Source organism: Macaca fascicularis, chromosome 17 (assembly GCF_037993035.2).
Source record: "Macaca fascicularis isolate 582-1 chromosome 17, T2T-MFA8v1.1".
NCBI lineage: Eukaryota > Metazoa > Chordata > Mammalia > Primates > Cercopithecidae > Macaca > Macaca fascicularis.
The window spans coordinates 28980801-29001266 of record NC_088391.1 but is presented as its reverse complement, the minus strand read 5'-3'; the positions used below and the strand labels follow the sequence as shown (position 1 = coordinate 29001266).

The following is a 20466-nucleotide window of genomic DNA, read 5'->3' as shown; positions in this document are numbered from 1 at the left end:
GGCTTGAGAATACTGCCTTGAACTCACTCTCCCTCCATCCTGCTTTTACTCAGACACCACTGCCATTCCTGGGGTCCCTTTCTAATGAAACAGTTCTGTCCAGGGCCCCACCAGTGAATTAGACAGCACTGAGTGTTTTAAACAAAGAGAATTTATTCAGAGAAATGGTTACATATGTGACAGAAGAAGTTGAGAAGCCCACCAGGGGCAGGGAGATCCCAGTCAGAAGTCATTGACACCTCCAGGCAGGAGAGACAAAGGACAGGGGTGATGTCACTAGAGCCTAGAAGAAGGCAGAATCACAGTGGTGGGGGGGGGCCTGTCCAGCAGGCCCTGGAGCTGCGTCTGGAAGTGCTACCCCCACCTCCAGCTGGTGCCGCACTGGCCTGGCCAGAGTCCAGCCAGCAGCCGGCTGACCTGGAAACCTAGGAGACGTCAGGGATCAGCTCCCTGCAGGAGGCCGTGGAGCAGAGGGAGGGCAAGGAAGGGATTCAAGGACAAACTGGTCTGGACTCGCACAAAGAAACAGGCACTGGGAAAAGGAAAACAAAAGAGACTGAGACTGAGCAGCCGGAGAACTCTAAATTGGTCCAGTTTTTCAAAGTGTGCTTTGTAAGATTAAAGGAACCTTCCTGACTATTACACACACATATATTTTCCTGCTCTGTCAGCTGAGGGCCTGGAATTAATGACACCCCAGTGGTAATGACACAGCTAGAGCCCAGCTCTTGGTTCGTAATACCATTCTTCACGAAAAGGAACTAGGGCTTATTGAAGAAATGGCTGACTCTAGGACTGGGTGAGGAAATACACAAGGTGAGCCTGGAGCATCTTTAGTGCCAGAAAGTAATAAACTGTTAAAAACAAACAAACAAACAAACCGAACCCCACCCCCAACAATGATTGGGGTATGCCAAAGGGACACAGAAACCAACTGACAGAGCTCCCAGTGGCCGGAGCTGGGAAAATTTGAACAACAAAATAAAGCAGTACTAGGCTGGGCGCAGTGGCTCACGCCTATAATCCCAGCACTTTCGGAGGCCAAGACGGGTGGATTACCTGAGGTCAGGAGTTCAAGACCAGCCTGGCCAGCATGGCGAAACCCTGTCTCTACTAAAACTACAAAAATTAGCTGGGCGTGGTGGCACACGCCTGTAATCCCAGCTACTCAGGAGGTTTAGGGAGGAGAATCGCTTGAACCTGGGAGGCAGAGGTTGCAGTGAGCCGAGATCCCGCCACTGCACTCCAGCCTGGGTGACAGAGTGAGACTTCATCTCAAAAAATAAAACAAAATAAAATAAAGCAGTACTAGATGATGACCCAAAGTATAAAGCAAATATCCATGAGTCTATACTGATATAAATAAATGATTGAATAAATGAGAAAGGATAGACGAATCCCCAGGGCAGAAGAATTCCAAATAATTTATGTTGGTACTCCACCCTCAAGGAAATAGGGTATAAACCGCCATTCCTAAAATGTGGGCTGCACACAGTGACTTTCTTCCAAAGCCTACAATATGGAAAGAGGGGAAACGAGCAACTTTACAGTGGAGAAACCTGGCAGACAGTACCTCAGCCAGGTGATCAAGGTCAACATCATCATGGTAAGTGATATTGATAGTACGTGCCCTTGATATGATGTGATCCCAGTGGCACTTTAACAATCTGGTCTTCCTCCCCAAATCAACCCCAGTCAAATCAGAACAAGAACATCAAAAAAATTACAATTGAAGAACACCCTACAAAATGCCTAACCAGCATTACTCAAAACTGTCAAGGTCATTAAACAGAAGGAAAGTCTGAGAAACCGTCACAGCCAAGAGGGGCCTAAGGAGACATGACATGACAAGTAAATGTAATGTGGGATCCTGAAACAGAAAAAAGGACATTAGGTAAAAACGATGAAAATCTGACATAGTGTGGACTTTAATTAATTATAATGTATAAATATTAGCTCATGAATTATGCCAAATGTACCATACTAATGTTAGATATGAATCATACGGGCACTGGGTGCAGAGCACATAGGAACTCTAGGAACTCTTTGTGCTATCTGTGCCATTTTTCTATAAATCTAAAACTGTTCTAAAATTTAAACTTTTTTTTTTTTTTTTTAAAAACCGACACAAATGTAATTTTTTTTTTTTTTTTTTTTGAGACAGTCTCGCTCTGTCACTCAGGCTGGAGTGCAGTGATGTGATTTCAGCTCACCACAACCTCCACCTCCTGGGTTCAAGTGATTCTCCCCATCTCAGCCTCCCCAGTAGCTGGGATTATAGGCTCCCACAACAACACCCAGCTAATCTTTGTATTTTTAGTAGAGATGGGGTTTTGCCATGTTGGCCAGGTTGGTCTCAAACTCCTGACCTCAGGAGATCTGCCCACCTCAGCCTCCCAAAGTGCTGGGATTACAGGCGTGAGCCACCACGCCCAGCCCAGTTGTCTGCATTTCAATGACCACTCACCACACCCATCCATGAGTATCAGACTTCTCTCAGCCTCATCTGCTTCCTCAGGTGCCTGCTTTGCCTCAGCTACTGTGTGTGGCCCACACACCTGCTCCCTATCTGGGGTTATGGCTCCTCCAACCACCTCCAGACTCAGATAAACAGCCAACCCACAAGGCCTGGGAGCTAACCTCCCTAGCGCCTGCTAAAGAGGCTGCATGACACCACCCAGGAGGAAGGGGTTCTCGACTCCCCATGGGACAAACTTGGGCCAGTAGAGACAAGAGACAGGGCAGAGAGGGCAGCAAACTCCCTCTCCCCTTTTCTCTCCCATGGATCATTCTGAGGTGTGATTTTTCCACACAGCCAGTGTTCCCTAAGGCCAAGAAGCCATTCCTGCCATGAGACCAGGTGTGGTGCTTCGTGGCTCACAGTAAAGTGGTAGCCAGTGTAACATCAGCAAGTTGTCTGGCCCTCAGTTTCCTCATCTGTAAAATGAAAGAAATAATAATACCTAACTCATAGAGATTAAATGAAATGATTCATGTAAAACACTTAGGTCAGTATTTAGTATATAGTAAGAGGTTGATAAATATTAGCTATTGTTATCTAGAGCAACCTCTCAATCTTACAACTGCAGCTCATGAGGTTCAGAGAGCCTGAGGGAATTGCCCAGAATCACTTAGCAGTCAGTGGCAGAAATAGGATGAGAACCCAAAGGGTTGCACTTTTTATACTTGAATGAACTCAAGAACACAATTGTATTAGTCTGCCCTCACGCTGCTGTGAAGAAATACCCAAGACTGGGTAATTTATAAAGGAAAGGAGGTTTAATCTCACAGTTCCACATGGCTGGGGAGTGCTCACAATCATGGTGGAAGGTGAAGGAGGAGCAAAGTCATGTCTTACATGGTGGCAGGCAAGAAAGCATGTGTAGAACTGCCCTTTGTAAAACCATCAGATCTTGTGAGATTTATTCACTGTCACTAGAACAGCATGGGAAAGAAAACCTGCCCTCATGATTCAATTACCTCCCACTGAGCCCCCTACCCTCCCATGACACGTGGGAATTGTGGGACCTACAGTTCAAGGTCCCATAATTGAACTGTAGGTGGGGACACAGCCAAACCTATCAATAATACTTACAGACATTACACATTATAAACATAATACATTATAAGTGATATAATGAACATATAACAGTGAAGGCTGGGCGTGGTGGCTCACGCCTGTAATCCCAGCACTTTGGGAGGCTGAAGCGGGTGGATCACCTGGTGGTCAGGAGTTCGAGACCAGTCTGACCAATATGGTGAAACCCCATCTCTACTAAAAATACAAAAATTAGCTGGACATGGTGGTGGGCGCTATAATCCCAGCTACTCAGGAGGCAGAGGCAGGAGAATTGCTTGAACCCAGGAGGCGGAGGTTGCAGTGAGCTGAGATCACACCACTGCACTCCAGCCTGGGCAACAGAACAAGGCTTTGTCTAAAAAAATAAAATAAATAAAATAAAATAAAAACATATAATGATGAACATAATACGTTATGAGTAACATAATGAATACAGAACACATAACCATGAACATAATACATCATGAATAACAATGAATGTATAACAATGAACGTAATATTAATACATTATGAATAACCTAATGAACATCTATGACAATGAACAAAATAATGAATATTAATGTTCATAAACTATTGATTTTATATTAACGAGGAGGTCTTGATTTTGCAGCTGTTCTGGTGGGGCACACAGTGTAGACATCAAACTGTGGTACCCAGAGCCCTCCTTGCAGGCATGCTCAGGAGGAGATCAGTACCATTTCAGGGATACTGGGAAGGTTGTTAATACTCTCTAGAGTCTTTTCTCATCCATAATTTGTTGCCTAAAATTTGACCTTCAGTATTTGTTTTTCAAAAGGATTTAACTCTTGTTTATGCAAATACTCCAGGGACAGATAATACTTTGAGGTTTTTACCTAATGGTTAATCTTTTTTGAGGGGGGTGGGGGAAACAGGGCCTTGCTCTGTTGCCCAGGCTGGAGTGCAGTGGCATGATCAGAGTTCACTGCATTCTCAACCTCCCAGGCTCAAGGATCCTCCCACCTCAGTTCCCTTAGTACCTGGGACTACAGGCACACGCTGCCATGCCTGGTTAACTTTTTTCATTTTTGGCAGAGATGGGAGGGTCTCTCTCTATGCTGCCCAGGCTGTTCTCCAACTCCTGGGCTCAAGCAATCTTCTCACTTCAGCCTCCCAATGAACTGGAATTACAGGTGTGAGCCACCGCGCCCGGCCTTCTAATGGTTAACCTAACACAACTGTTTGTACACAGAAAGCCCTACGGAATAAATACTACTGAGTAAACAAATTCGTAAAAGTGCCTACCTGCACTTTGGTGGCTATGTCATATAATAATGATCCCGTGGGGATGGCTTAGGTGAGACGAAGATGCTTCAGAGTCCTGAGAGACAGGGTCTGAGGAAGAAGTAGGAAGGTCCAGCAATTAGAAAAAAGGTGAAGATGGAGCAAGCCAAGGGTCTGGAATTTTATCTTACTCTTCAAAAATTTTTCCTAATAATGATAGCAAAATTCTCTATTGCAATAAAACTCTTGCAGATATTGCGGATACCTAGGGAACTGAGGGAGTTTCAAATGTAGAATTGCCAAGCATGAGGGAACCCCCCCTAGCACAGAGGGAGCAGGAAGTGGCATGAAGAGGCAGTGACAAACCAAAAGCAGAAGCAACGGGGGTGTCAGTTCTGCTAACTGCTGCCAAGGAGAAAAGTCCTCAAGGACTAGTGGATATAATCTGGGACAGATCGCAAAGACGATGTCAGGGGCTTTCGCGGGTTAAATGACATGTTCTCCTGATTATCAACTTAAAATAAGGATGAGGATAATGATAATAATAATAGTAATACTTAATTTATTGGGTTGTGTGGATTCAAATATCCATCCTAATTTCTATCATCATTGGTTTCCAGTTTAGATACTGGAAAGTCACTTTACTTCGAAAAGTGTCCTTTTCGCAGGAACTCCTTTTGCTGAAATTTGTCTTAGAGTCAATTTACTGCAGGCAAAACCTCTCCATCCTCAGTCCTCGAGAGGACAGCCAGCAGGCTGGATCTGGGGATCAGGACCAGGCAGAGCACTAAAGATGCCCACCTTCAAACAGAGGGCTAACACTTGGATATTGTTTTCATGTTATTTGATAATGATTCAAAGGACCCATGTTTGAGTAAATAAATGGGGGAGGAGAGATACATCTCTCGTGCAGAAATCTAAATAATTTCTGTAAACACGTCACCTGTAAGAATGTGCAAATGACTCCCACTCCTAGTGTGGACTGTCATAATGACTTCCTTCCAAAGGGTACAGTGTAGAAAGGGGGAGAGGAGAATAACTTTACCGCAGAGAAACGTGACAAACATCACCTCAGCCAGATGACCGAGGTCGACATCAATCATAAGTCATAAATCATGTCAACAATATGTACACTTGATGTGATGTGATGAAAATGTCATTTTGCATCTGTGATCTTCTTCCCCCAAATCCATAACCCCAGTCTAATTATGAAAAAAAAAATCAAACAAATCCCAATAGGGGGCCTTTCTACAAAATACCTGACCAATACCTCTCAAAATTCTCAAGATCATCCAAAAAAAAAAGTAAAGTCTGAGAAACTGTCACAGCCAAGAGGAGCCAAGGAGACATGAGGTCTAAATGCAACGTAGCACCCTGGAACAGAAAAACTAAGACAATTTGAATAATGCATAAACTTTAATATTAATGTATCAATATTGGTTTATTAAATGTAACAACTGTACCATATTAATGTAAGATGTTAATCATAGGGCAAACTACATGGGTATATGGGAACTCTATTTTATCTGTATTTTTTTTGTAAATCTAAAACTGGCTTGAAAATAAAGTTTGTGTTTTTAAAAGTTTAATAAGAAAAACAAAATTAATTTTAAAACAATAGTAGAAGAGATGTCCCAGTGCCTAATACAATTAATCGACAAATTAATTATAGAGAGAATGATTGTTCTGAAAGTTCAGTAGAGAGAGATCACTTCAGGCTAAAGTTGCCAAGGAATGCTTTATGGAGACAGCAGGATAAGAAAAGTCTCACTCTGTAGCACAGGCTGGAGTGCAATGGCGCGATCTCGGCTCACTGGTACCTCTGCCTCCCGGGTCCCGGTTCAAGCAATTCTCCTGCCTCAGCCTCCTGAGTAGCTGGGACTACAGGCACGTGCCACCATGCCCAGCTAATTTTTGTACTTTTAGTAGAGACGCAGTTTTAACATGTTGGCCAGACTGATCTTGAACTCCTGACCTCGTGATCCACCCGCCTCGGCCTCCCAGAGTGCTGGGATTACAGGCATGAGCCACCCCGCCTGGTCAGAAATGTCTCTTAATGATTGATCAAATGTTTACAAATAAAAATTGCACCAACTATACCTTACGAGTGTTTGCCATATCCGGATTAACTAACTGATGAATTGTTCTGTAAGTCCAAAAGTAAATTTAAACACTGCCAACACTAGTTAGCTATCTGTAAGTACTGGTTTTAGTCCATCAATTTTGAGACCAGCCTTTGAATACAAAGGGAACTTGTTCATGCCCTTTCTAAAAAAAAAAAAGAAATAAAAAAATTTAAATAAAAAAAATGGGAAACAAAACAAGTAACAAAAAGAACATATGAAACTCTTTGACCAGTCTCTACGTAGATAATTTAATAGGCAATATCTACTTCTTCAAAAAGCAATTAATACTAAAACTATTTCAGGATAATTAAAAGAGATAAAATATGAAGCCCCTTGAGAATTTGAGTATTTTTGCATATTCAGTGACCAGAATAATACTGAGCTCTCCTGGTTGAACGCTAACCTTTTTGACTCTTTTCTCAATCTTTTTTACTGCATGTTCCTCTATTTACTCATGAGGATCCAAAACAGATGTGGAAGAGATAAAGAGAACTAAAAGAAACTATCCTGTGCAACACTCTAGAAATGCATCTGAAAATAGAGGAAATTGATACCTTTCTAGTAAAATATAACTTAGCAAAACTGAGCCAAGAAAAGGAAGAAAATCTAAACAGATCAATGCCCACAGAAGAGAATAGAAAGGCAATTTAAATCTAACAGTTGAAAAAGCACCAGGCTCTGGTGGTTTTTTATCTGTATTCTGTTACCCTTTACCGCAGTGCTACTCAGGTAGCTAGTTACAGAACTGTTTGCTACCAGCCTGCAAAAAGTTAAGGAGCTTGCACTGGAACAGAAATCAGTATATTGCTTCCTTCATCAATGAAGTCTTTGCTAAAAAAAAAACAAAAACAAACAAACAAACAAACTCAGCTAAATAGTACGTTTGAACTAAACAGTATGTTTGATTTATACTTTAGTGCCTGCAGAACACATTTTGAGTAGCATTGCTTTATGAATAGATAATTTCTGTTATGTAAACTCTTTCAGGCTATAGGAAAAAAACACTAAAAATCCCTAAAGCATTGTATGAAGGCATCTCAATCTAAAAATCTAATTAAGATACTAACAGAAAAAAAGGAAAGAAAAGAAGAGAAAAGGAAGGAAAATAAATACTCTAGATATTGGAGATCTCACAGAGAACAAGGCAGAGTGTTGGCTCGAGGAGATTATGGTTTAGTGGAGGGAGACTGGGCGCAGCATAAAAACAAAATGCTGACTAGTACTGCTAAGAAGATAAAATAGGGAAATATGGTGGTGAGTTACTGGAGTGGGAAAAATCCACTTTAGCTGCTGTAACAGAGATCATCATTTTTTGAAAATATAAAAATGTAAATAGTTAATACATGCACTTTGTACAAAATTCAAAAGCTATAAAAGTCAGGAGAGGCTGCCAATTTGGGGGAATAGGCGGAAATTCCAAATAGTTCAAAACGACTGAGACACTTGACAGAAGGAAGAGCTGGGGGTATGTGTTATGACACTTCTGCCCAGCAGCCTTCCAGGTGTGCAGTCCCTAAGAGCTTGCAGCCAGGACCTAGTAATATCGCATTCAGAAACAATTTAACTTGCAGGAAACAGTTCGTTGCCAGTTGTTAATTTATTGCTAGATGTTACTGTTTTTTAAAAAATGTTTGGGGGAATTGTTCTTCCTCAAAGTGAGGGATGAACATATGTATAGGGTATAGAACTATAGCTTTTCTGGGCTCATCACTGAAAAGGGAGCACTGGGAGAAAGAGAAGAGGACCCATAGGCATTGCACACCTACTGTGTACCTGCATTTTGCTTGTGTTACTTCCCTTCATGCATATTTGGAAGCCTCTCTTCTGAACAGAGCCCCTTATCCCACTGAAGATCCAAACCAAAGCCGCCTTTCACAGGAACCACAGCAAGAGGCAGCCAGTCAACTGCTTCTGGGGGAGAGAGAGAGGGAAGGGGCAAAAGAGGGGCAACAGCCTGGGCTCTCCAGCCTCAGTTCTCCCATGTTGCCACTCACTACATTGCCTCCTTGTTGAACCACCTAAAATTCCCCTTCATACCATTTAATTTCCCCCTCCAACAAAGACTCTCTCCTTGACCCAACCTGACTCATGCTCCTCTGAGCCCTCTTCTCCACTAAGACTCCACTAAGACCTTGGCACCTGTCCTGTCTTTGGCCTCTCTAGCCCAGTGTGAACAAGAATGTTGCTACGTCAGTTTAGGGAGAATTCCCTCCATTTTGTCGTCTGATCACCACTGATACCTGAGCAAGTTCCTCATCCTCCACCTTTGATGTCTAAGTCCTTGGATTTCCTTCAGTGAGAATCCTGTTAGTTCAGTTTAGCAAGAGTCTCTCTACCCTTGATGTCTCCTCCTAGTAATTTTTCACCCACCAACCCCCTCACTCTGCTCCTTGTCTATAAATACCCATTTATCCATGCTGTGTTCGGAGTTGAGCCTGATCTTTCTCTCCCATTGCAATAGTCTTAAAGTCTTCCTTACAACATTTCAACAAGTGGCAGAATGACTTTTTGGTAGTACCCCTACACCTTTGTACACCAGAAGCCCCTAAAATGAGCCTTTGTCATTGTCCTACCTTCAGGCCAGCAAACTGATCAAACTTGATCTTCTCTGCAAATTTGCCATCTTCCTTTCCCCTTACTGTTAGTCCATAGCATAGCATTTACCTCTCAGATTGTCTATGACAGCCTTTAGCACAACATTCCATTATCCATCTTTTTTTTTTTTTTTTTTTGAGACGGAGTCTCGCTCTGTCACCCAGGCTGGAGTGCAGTGGCCGGATCTCAGCTCACTGCAAGCTCCGCCTCCCGGGTTCACGCCATTCTCCTGCCTCAGCCTCCCGAGTAGCTGGGACTACAGGCGTCTGCCACCTCGCCCGGCTAAGTTTTTGTATTTTTAGTAGAGACGGGGTTTCACTGTGTTACCCAGGATGGTCTCGATCTCCTGACCTCGTGATCCGCCCGTCTCGGCCTCCCAAAGTGCTGGGATTACAGGCTTGAGCCACCACGCCCGGCCCAGTCCTATCCATCTTTTTTTTTTTCCTTTTTCTCTTTTTTTTTTTGAGACGGAGTCTCACTCTTGTTGCCCAGGCTGGAGTGCAATGGCATGATACCGGCTCACTGCAACCTCCGCCTCCTGGGTTCAAGCAATTATCCTGCCTCAGCCTCCTAAATAGCTGAGATTACAGGCACACTCCACCATGCCCGGCTAATTTTTGTACTTTTAGTAGAGATGGGGTTTCATCATGTTGACCAGGTTGGTCTTGAACACTAACCTCAGGTGATCCGACGGCCTCAGCCTCCCAAAGTGCTGGGATTACAGGCGTGAGCCACCGTGCCCGTCCACTTTTTTTTTTTTTTTTTGAGATAGCATCTCACTGTGTTGCCCAGGCTGGAGTTCAGTGGCACGATCATGGCTCATTGCAGCTTCGACCTTCCTGGAGTCAGGTGATCCTCTTGCTTCAGCCTCCCAAGTAGCTGGGATTACAGGCATGTACCCCCATACTTGGCTAGTTTTTGTATTTTTTTTGTAGAGATGGGGCTTCGCCATGTTGTCCATGCTGGTGTCAAACTGCTGGGCTCAATGATCCACCAGAGAGCCCCTAGACTGGGGCTTAGCCTTGGAGAATTCTTGACTTCACCCAGGAAAAAATTCAAAGGTGAGCGGGTGGTGTTAGACAGCACTCTTTTATTGAACGGTACTGCTCCTTGCACAGCAGGGCTAACTCATAGGCAGTGCACCCAGACTCAGCAACATATGGGCACTTGGAAACTGTATTTATATTCACTTATATCCACTTTTAAATACACACAAATTAAGGGAAGGTTAGTGCAAAATGAGATGGGTTGTTTAGAACTTTCTTGGAAAGGGATGGTAACTTCTGGGTCATTGCCATGGCATTTATAAACTGTCATGCCCCTAGTGGGAGTGTCTCACACTAATAAGCAAGGAGGGCAGGTAGGGAGCACTTTTGTTGCCATCTGCTGGTTTTGGCCAGTTTCTTCACATTATCCTGTCTGAACTAGATCCTATTTTCGTCAGCAGAGTTGTGACCAGAAAACAAGTCCTAGCAGTCTCCTACCTCACCTCACTTCCCCCTTAGAAATTAGATACACTTCCTAATCTCTTTTTTTTTTTTTTTTTTGAGATGGAGTTTTGCTCTTGTTGCCCAGGCTGGAGTGCAGTGGTACAATCTCGGCTCACTGCAACCTCTGCCTCCTGGGTTCAAGCAATTCCCCTGCCTCAGCCTCCCAAGTAGCTGGGATTACAGGCAAACACCACTACGCCCGGCTAATTTTTGTACTTTTAGTAGAGATAGGGTTTTGCCATCTTGACCAGGCTGGTCTTGAACTCCTGACCTCAGTTGATCCACCTGCCTCAGCCTCCCAAAGTGCTGGGGTTACAGGCGTGAGCCGCCGCATCTGGCCAAAGCCTCCTAATCTTAAGGGGGCTGCAGAGGGGTGAAGGTCCATCTTCTGTAACTACTTCTTGCTGATTTTATGGGCATAGGCCCTGCCTAGTGTTGGCAGTGTAAAAATCTCTGGATACCTGACCTAAGGGGACCAATGGCAGGATGTTTTTCTTTTCCAGGTCAGAAGACCGGATGAGTTGGAAGCTGGCATCATCTATATGTGGAATCTAGGAGATACAAACTTTATGAGGGAGGCTAAACAAGATAATTACAATTAAGAGGAAGAGAAAAATTAATGCTCCTATGCCCACCCACAGCATCCTGTTATTTATCTATGTGCTTGCAAAACAACAGCCTTAAGTTTCTAGGTTTATAAATGTAGGTGGTGGTGTGCTCCTTTTATGCCTGTGGGGACTCATAAGACACACGTTTAATCCTGGACAGGTGTACCCAGCTAGTGACTCTCTGAAGCTTAACATCTGTGACAGTACTTACCAACACCTGATGGGGCCCTTCCATTTTGGTTTAACTGATGCTCAGGGGGTCTTTCTTTTTACGTTTTTAGTAATACTAAGTCTTCTGATTGAACCGAGGAGCTTTTTTTTTCTCTGTGGGAAAGGCGAATACTTTATTTTCATAATTTTGAAAGACCTTTTGAACCTGGCCTAAATTCCAAGGGAAAGGCATAGTGAGGCATCTGACTACCTGTTTCCTGTCATGGCCTGAGTTACTTTTTCCATTTTTTTGGCGGGGGCAGGGATTCTCTTTGGCCAACAGACTTAGAGTCCAGTGACTTGTAACCAATTAAACATTCTAGGCCAGATAGAAGTGGAGGTGGGTACGTACTCATTAGCCCTTAAACCCTTTTAAGCAATATGAGTCAAAAACTAGCCGGGAGTGGTGACTAACGCCTGTAATCCCAACACTTTGGGAGGCTGAGGCAGGCAGATCATGAGGTCAGGAGATTGAGACCATCCTGGCCAACATGCTGAAACCCCGTCTCTACTAAAAATACAAAAAATAGCCTGGCGTGGTGGCAGGCGCCTGTAAATCCCAGCTATTCAGGAGGCTAAGGCAGGAGAATTGCCTGAACCAGGGAGTCAGAGGTTGCAGTGAGCCAAGATCGCGCCACTGCACTCCAGCCTGGTGACAGAGCGAGACTCTGTCTCAAAAAAAAAAAAAAAAGAAAGAAAAAGAGTAAAAAAACTAAAAGCCAAAAATAAGGTTATTTGTCAAGGAAAACCACGAGCATGGAATTAAGCTGTATTCAGGAAAAACACTGGTCACGCAGACCTCCAAGACAAAACACTTTAGCATCAGGCCACAGCAACTGTCAGACTGGAGGAGAAAAAGTCACAGGGGCTGATGAAAAAGCTGAAGGAGAGAGTTACACAAAGTTGAGAAGTTTTCAAAAGAAATAGATAACAGAATTGAAAACCAAAATTTCTGGTAATTTAGCAAATGAATACCTAAAGAAAACCCAGTTTCAACACATAGGCCATTTTTTTTTCTTTTTTCTTTTTCTTTTTTTTGAGACAGAGTCTCACTCTTGTCACCTAGGCTGAAGTGCAGTGACACGATCTCGGCTCACTGCAACCTCCGCCTTCCTGGTTCAAGTGATTCTCCTCCTCAGCCTCCCAAGTAGCTGGGATTACAGGCGCACACCACCACGCCTGACTAATTTTTGTATTTTTAGTAGATATGGGGTTTCACCCATGTTGACCAGGCTGGTCTGGAACTCCTGACCTCAGGTGATCTGCCCACCTTGACCTCTCAAAGTGCTGGGATTACAGGCGTCAGCCACCATACCTGGCACATACACCATTTTCTAGAAAGTCCACCACAAACAATTCCCCCATCAATCATAGCCAGCTTAGTCAAACACTAAACTCCCCTCACAAATTCCCCTTCATGAGCCCATCATGACCCACATAAACCATCCATGACATGTCTGGACACTCTGACCCAACCTATACCACCTCCCTTCCAAACACCAGTGACTTTATTCTAGGACAAGAATCCACCACACAAGATTCCTCGTTATACAAGATGATTTAAAATATATATATTCCTCCCCACACACACAAAAAAAGTCTTCTATCCATAACTCACCTCACATCTCTCTTTTTTATTCACACGTTCCTTAATATTTTGAACCTCCCTTTTAATAATTTTTAATTGAACAAGTTACTCTTTTTCACAGTAAAGAATATATGTTTTCCCTGGCACATTTTTTATAAATTTAGAAAGCAAAGAATCCTGAACTATCAGATATTGACATTCTACAGATGAGAACCATTCTATAATTTTATTTATTTATTTATTTATTTATTTATTTTGAGACAGGGTGTCACTGTCACCCAGGCTGGAGTGCAGTGGTACAGTCTCAGCTCACTGCAACCTCTACTTCCTGGGCTCAAGCGATCCTCCCATGTCAGCCTCCCAAGTAGCTGGGACTACAGGTGCATGCCACCATATCCAGTTAATTTTTGTATTTTTTGTAGAGATGGATTTTATCATGTTACCCAGGCTGGTCTCAAACTCCTGAGCTCAAGCAATCCGCCTGCGTTGGCCTCCCAAAGTGCTGGGATGACAGGTGTGAGCCACCATGCCCAGCCAATTTTAAGATTTTAAGCTACACAAAAAGTTCAACATTTAAAGCCATGTTAAGCATTCTAAAGCCTAGGAAAATCAGTATTTTATCTAGGCAAAAAGCTGAAAGTTAAATTTTAGAAGACACAATATTCCCTTCCAACTAACAAGTTTAGTCTTATTTGTTTAATTTATGAGTGCTGTTTTATTTATAAGCCAATGGTTTTGTTTGGTTTTGTTTTTGTTTTTGAGACGGAGTTTCACTCTTGTTGCCCAGACTGGAGTGCAATGGGATGATCTCTGCTTACTGGAACCTCCGCCTCCCAGGTTCAAGTGATTCTCCGGCCTCAGCCTTCGGAGTAGCTGGGATTACAGGTGCGTGCCACCACACCCAGCTAATTTCTGTGTTTTTAGTAGAGGTGAGGTTTCACCATGTTGGCCAGGCTGGTCTCGAACTCCCGATCTCAGGTAATCCACCCGCCTCAGCCTCCCAAAATGCTGGGATTACAGGCGTGAGCCACTGCGCCCTGCCTATGAGTCAATTTGATAGCATGCTCGGCGCAACACACATCATACAAATCAAGCGACCTGTGCAAGACAGCTGGATCTGTTATTTATAAAATTGGGACCTGTCTACTTGGCCAAATATTGTTTGCTCCAATAGGTATGGAAGACAGGAAGAGGCAGGGAAGGGGATCTTGTAGCATCAAATAAAGAAGGGAAGGGGCAAAATCCATTGCTAAAGGGGAGACCTCAGAGTCCCTGAGCTGCCAGAGAGGTCACCCAGCAGCAGAGACACGGAAGAAAAATGTTTGGGTGGCTGCTTGTCTGCCACTGTGGGAAACTGTCCATTGGATCAAGGGTCCGGGACTTGATCCAAAGGTTCTTTTCGGGACCATCATCTTTCCTGGCAGATGGTGGAGCTGAGTGGACAGACGAGCAGCCATAGCACAGGGATTCAAAGCTCTGGCTTACCTGAGCAAGGCAGGTTGTTGGGGCTAGTGGAAGAAGGTTAGTTCTAACATCGACAGGGAGCTTTTTCGTCTCACGAGGGATGATTAATACATTCTTATTGCTGATTACCCTTTTGCTTATAGTAGGCACACTGATTCTGTCCTAGCGGCTAACAAGTTGGGGCTCTTGTCTAGGTATCCCGGACACCAGTGTTGAGACACTTTCTGAGGATGGGTGGCCCTGAGGTCGAAGGGCGCTTACAGCATCACCAATAATTGTTATTTTTGATTATTTCTTTTGGTCTTTTCCATTTTTGCCCCATCTCTATTGTTATAAACTTTAAAGGATGTGTTTAAGGCTTGGTTCATAGGGGATTGGGGTCTCACTGCTGGTTTGTGTAGCTTCCTCCTAATGTCAGAGCAAATTGAGTAATAAAATGCCTCCCCAGGAGAGCTCGCCCTTCCAGGCAGTCTGAGTCTGTATTAGCATATTTTCTGAGTTCCTCAACCAAACTACCCAGAAAAAGAGTGAGATTTTCATCTTTACCCTGAATTACGTCTCTAACCTTCTCATAATTGAGAGGCTTAGCCACACACTTTGCTCTGCTTTTTCTCTATGGCATAGCAAGTGGGCAACAATGCCTGCAAGTCATACCAAGCTAAAGAACATGGTCAATTTAACAAACTCTTCTATAAACTTTAATGTATTCCCTGAAAATTGGCAGAATTTTTCCTTGCATAGAGCCAAATCAGACACAGAAAATGGCACGTGTATTCTAAGTGTCCTCCCATCTCCATCAACTACCTCCCACAATGGACACAGCTTTGACTTCGGGGCTGATATGGAGCCCCATTTCCGGGGGTACTGGGTGGGCTACTTTCTCCGAGAGCAGAGGGTTTAGGCTGGGGCTAGTTGGATAATGGGGAGGAGTGCCTGATGACCTTGGGTGGAATCCTGTGTTGGAGAACTGGCAGGAACCCCTCTAAATTGGGAGACTAGGAAGACTCTGGGGAGGGAGTAGGCCTTCTAAGAGAAGCAGCTAGAAGGGGATCCCTTAGGCGTGGCTTCCTGGTGCCTTGAAATAACACTGAGTCAGTAAAGGGCCGTAAAAGCCTGTACATAAGAGACCTCGCCCCATATTCCTTCTTTTTAATGTTAATTATAAAATAGCATTATAATGTACAGAACCATGTTTAGGCTAAATCTCTTGGTCTTCTCATTTGTATTGGACCCAAGTGCCTCAGCCTCCTGAGTAACTGGGACTACAGGCACCCGCCACCATGCCCGGCTAATTTTTTGTGTTTTTAATAGAGATGGGGTTTCACCATGTTTGCCAGGATGGTCTCAATCTCCTGACCTCGTGATCCGCCCGCCTCGGCCTCCCAAAGTGCTGGGATTACAGGCGTGAATCACCGTGCCTGGCCGAGTTTCTTTTTCTTTAAGCCAGAATTGAATTTGCTCCAACAGCCTAAAAGGCATCCTAATGATGAGTCCTTAGGTATACTTAGCATTGTCTCCATGTCTAACAACGATTTCTACTGGACACAGAAGTTCTTCTGAGTCTAGTGAGAGGCAAAGCAACAGGGCCCTTTCTATTTTCCTTTCCAATTTCCACTTCCTGCAGAGAAGGTGTAAGTATAGGTAGCAAGGTGTTACGAAAGTGGCTTATAAAGTGAATGAAATGTGACAAAAGAAGTATTTTTATTAAGCAAGTTATAGTGGGAAAAGTGTAAATAAAGTGGCAACAACAAAAGGAAAGGTTGTTATGGGAAATTATAACTTTAGGGTAGAAAATGAGAAACGGCAAGACCAAGAGTCCCCTTAGGTGGTCTTCTACCCCACAATCCTAGAGGGAATGCCAATGCCAAAAACCCCAGAGTACCTGGGGTGGCCAACAATACCAAATGCTGAAAACCCAGAGTAACCGAGTAGTGGCCAATGAGAGTCCCCACACCCAATGCTGAAAATCCCAGAGCATCCAGGGCGCGGCCAAAGACCAAGTTGGGGTCACAGAACAACATGACTCTGGCATCCCAGGGTCAATAAAACAGGGTACCTCTCATAACCAAGTGTTCAGCCTTAAACAATTGCCCAAATAGAGTTAGCAGGGAGCCAAAGCAAAAACTGCAAAGAAAACATATATTTCAAGGTGGAAAATAAAATAAAATGACTGACAGAAAAATAAAATCATGTTAGAGGAGAAACGACCTAGAAAAGGGGCAATAGGGATGTAATCAGGTATGCTATGGGGGACTTTGAATTGACTGTCTAAACCAAAGGCCTTATTTTCCTGGCTCACCTGATATTTGGGGGATGAGTCAAAAGGGATACTTACCTGTCCACAGGAGTCAAAATAGGGCCAACCGGTCTCTGATGTACGGTGCAGGTGAAGGTTTACTCCCCAGGTTTCCCAGGCTTGGGCAGGCTCGGTTGCTGCGAGGGAATTGGCATGTGATCCTGCAGCCTCCCAGCCAGAGCTTTGAATCCCTGCGCTATGGCTGCTCGTCTATCCACTCAGCTCCACCATCTGCCAGGAAAGATGATGGTCCTGCAAAGAACCTTTGGTTAGTGTTCCAGCTCTCTGCAGCTTTGATCCTTACAGGGCTGACTGACTGCCACATCACCACCTCTCTCTGATTGCCGCCTCTCACCATCTCGCTGGTCACCGTCTTGCCATCCTGCTGTCTCACCATTTCTCCAGCTCTCAAGTATTTCTTATCATTTGGCCTCTTTACTAATTGCCACTGTCTTGTCATCTTGCCGCTGATGACTGCCATTTCTGCTGTCTCAATGCCACAGTGGTCACTTCCTCCCACTCATTATCTTCATCCCTTTGTGGCCACCTGATGATGCAGAACAGGTGAGCCCCAAGACTGGGGCTTAGCCCAGGAGGGTTCTTGGCTTTGCCCAGGAAAGAATTCAAGGGCAAGCTAGTGGTCTTAGATAGCAACCTTTTCCTGAACAGTACTACTTCTTGTGGAGCAGGGCTAACTCACAGGCAGTGTGCCTAGAATCAGCAAGGTATGGGCTCTAAGCAACTGTATTTATACTCACTTACACTCACTTTCAATTATTTGGAAAATTAAGGGAAGGGTTAATGCAAATTGAGGGATGGGTTATTTAGAGCTTTCTAGGAAAGAGGCAGTGACTTCTGGGGCATTGCCAGAGAAAAGGGTGGTAACTTCTGGGTCATTGGCATGGCATTTGTGAACTGTCACGGCTCTGGTGGGAGTGTCTTATGCTAATGAGCAATGAGGGCAGCTAGGGATTGCTTTTGTCACCATCTGCTGGTTTTGGCCAGGCTCTTCACTTTATCTCGTCTGGAGTAGATTCTGTTTTGGTCAGCGGGATTATAACCAGAAAACAAGTTCTGCTGGTTTTCTATCTCACTATCACATGATAGGTACCCAAAAAATGCGTGCTGAATTGCATAAATGCTCTCACTTGATCCTAACTTAAGACTAAAGTACCCATCAGTGTCCCACATTACCAAAGAGGACATTGGTTCAGAGCATTTATGTAATTTGCCCAAGGTTGTTCCACTAATATGGCAGAGCTGGGATTCAAACCCAGGTCTTTCCCACTCCAAAATGCCACCTCTCTAGAAGTGCTGTTGATAGGGAAGGTCCATGAAAAGAGAGATAAAGTGAAGGGCCTGCCATAAGTGATCGGTGATTTGGCTTTAACTAATGAACATCTTTCCCTTTTTTTCTTTATTTCTTTTCTTCCATTCTAAGCTCTGTTTATTGGAAGTCATTGATATGGTTTAAACAATTCTAGACTGGACAACCAGAAGTCTTAACAACTAGAGGGAGGTTGCATCCCAGAATAAAATTTTATTAGAACTAAATCCTAAATTCAGGCTGACCTGAAGCCATGTGGCAGCCTCCAGACATTTCCCTGAGAATAAACCAAGTTCTTCTCTGTTCCTCACTCCCCACCAAGATGGCAAAAACAGAGATAAGGTGTCAAAGTCCAAAAGCCTCCTGACTTTGCCCCCACCTTTGCCTGGCTTTGAATATTTGCCCTTTCTCCCCATCCCATCATCCCCTCCATCCCCCATTAGAAAAATACAGTCATTGTTGAGAATGTGCATGAATTTGACACAATCCTTGCAGACAGAGAGGAGACTCCTTGGCTGGCCTCCAGAACCTGAAGTCAACTTCTGGTGCTTTCTAAACAAGCACACTCTCACATCTCCTAATGGTATCATAGCTAGGGTGTAATTCTCTAAGTGTCAGAAAACTTAAGCATTTCACAAGTTCTTTCAAGTGCAGTTGTTTCTGGGTGTCTGTTCAAACTCTCTTTATCCTCATCCCCTCTGGCTTTCAAGCCTCCCCTAAGAGATAAATATACTCCTATAAAAGCATACCCTTCTTCACTTTCCATCTACAATAACTCCTTGGAAAGCCGAGATCGATCAATCAATCAATCAGACAGTATTGATTCTCTACTAAAGTGCTTTCTTCAGTTTTTTTTTTAAATAAATATTTTGAATAGATGATTCGTGCACATTACTAAAATGTCAAAAGTACAACCAAAAGGTATATGGTGAAATGTGAGTCTCCCTTCTAGCTCTATACCAATCTGTTATAGATTCAAACATGTTCTGTGCATATTCAAGCTCTTTTTCCCTTTTACACAAATGATAACATAATAAATACTGTTTTCTACCTAATCTATCTAGGAGAATGAACATCCATTCAGGTAGATCTAAATATTTCGGTGACTACAGAACATGGTTATTTTGTGATGTACTAGTTGGGTTTGAAGTCAGGGACTCATCAAACCACAACTTAGAAATATCCCTTGATATTATAAAAAATAAAACTTGAGGGGTCAAAATGCTTGATAAGAAACCATACAATCAAACAACTGTTTTGATTACTAGAGTGCAAAAGACACCTGTAGAGAAAGGATGTGCTCTTCTTGTATTATACATAAAACTTCATTAGGCAAAGGTAAGTGTCCCTCAACCCCCTACCTCCTTGGTTTTGGGAACCCGATAGTTTTGGGGCCCTTATAACCAAGGGAAAGAGTGTAGGCTATTCATGTGAGGGAATTAGACATGTTCCACTAAAGAAGAGATTTGTCTCAATCTTCACCTGTATCAAGGTGATAACTGTTTTCAGTTATAGTCATGCACCACATAAAGACATTTCAGTCAGTGATGCACCACATATAGGAGAGTGGTCTCATGAAACTATTATTATTATTATTATTATTATTATTATTTTGAGATGGAGTCTCACTCTGTTGCCCAGGCTGGAGTGCACTGGTGCGATCTTGGCTCACTGCAAGCTCCACCTCCCGGGTGCATGCCATTCCCCTGCCTCAGCCTCCTGAGCAGCTGGAACTACAGGCGCCCACCACCATGCCTGGCTAATTTTCTGTATTTTTAGTAGAGACAGGATTTCACGGTGTTAGCCAGGATGGTCTCGATCTCCTGACCTCATGATCCACCCGCCTAGGCCTCCCAAAGTGCTGGAATTACAGGCATGAGCCACCATGCCCGGCCATGAAATTATAATACTGAATTTTTACTGTACCTTTTCTTTCGTTC

General features: G+C 43.7%; 1 long non-coding RNA gene across 1 annotated transcript; it reads right to left on the bottom strand.

Moving 5' to 3' along the window:
* Nucleotides 1-400: 400 nt before the first annotated feature.
* Nucleotides 401-17374, bottom strand: LOC141408990 (uncharacterized). The gene is made up of 3 exons (XR_012426971.1): nt 17239-17374; nt 4844-4933; nt 401-532 (listed from the first exon to the last, which is right to left on the bottom strand). It is a non-coding gene; the product is annotated as an uncharacterized lncRNA (long non-coding RNA).
* Nucleotides 17375-20466: the final 3092 nt, after the last annotated feature.